The sequence below is a fragment of the Penaeus monodon genome, chromosome 31 (assembly GCF_015228065.2).
Source record: "Penaeus monodon isolate SGIC_2016 chromosome 31, NSTDA_Pmon_1, whole genome shotgun sequence".
In the NCBI taxonomy this organism is placed as follows: Eukaryota; Metazoa; Arthropoda; class Malacostraca; order Decapoda; family Penaeidae; genus Penaeus; species Penaeus monodon.
This window is the reverse complement of record NC_051416.1, coordinates 21,769,068-21,769,587: the sequence shown is the minus strand read 5'-3', so window position 1 is coordinate 21,769,587 and position 520 is coordinate 21,769,068. Positions and strand designations below refer to the sequence as shown.

The window sequence follows — 520 nt, the reverse complement described above, 5'->3', positions numbered from 1 at the left end:
GAGAATGGTCACAATGCACAAATAAAATAGCGTGTGGGAAAGAAACCACAAGAGATGGATTACCTTTACAACAAGAAAGATGATTAGAATTAGGTTATTCTTCAAGCGGAAATACTGAGACCCCCACCCCCCCAAAAAAAAAAAATCCTAGTTTTTTTCCTTTTTTTCTATTTTCTTTTTTTTCTTTCTTTCTCGTTTTCTTTTTTTTCTCTTTCTTTTTTGTATTTCTTTCCTTTTTCTTTTTTTTCTTTTCTTTATGTAGGGATTTCAATCGGGTGTTTTGTAATGGTCTAGCAATTTTTTCTACGCGGGTAAAAGCCATGTTCGCAGGCACCAAGCTCTTTATAAGTCTAATTGCTGTAATCACAACCCCTTGTAAATTTAACAACATTACTTAACAACATCCCAAAAATAATAATGATAATAAAAAGATAATAACACAAAAGACATCAAAACAAGACACATAAAACAACAACTTAACAAAAACGAGAAATAAGTAAAATAAAATCCATTAAAACAA

General features: G+C 30.4%; 1 protein-coding gene across 1 annotated transcript in view; it reads right to left on the bottom strand.

Annotated features, from left to right (window-relative positions):
* The window catches only part of LOC119593101 (sialin-like), a 35,739-nt gene that overhangs the window by 6,931 nt on the left and 28,288 nt on the right, over nucleotides 1–520 (bottom strand). The gene's annotated exons all lie outside the window — the stretch shown is intronic.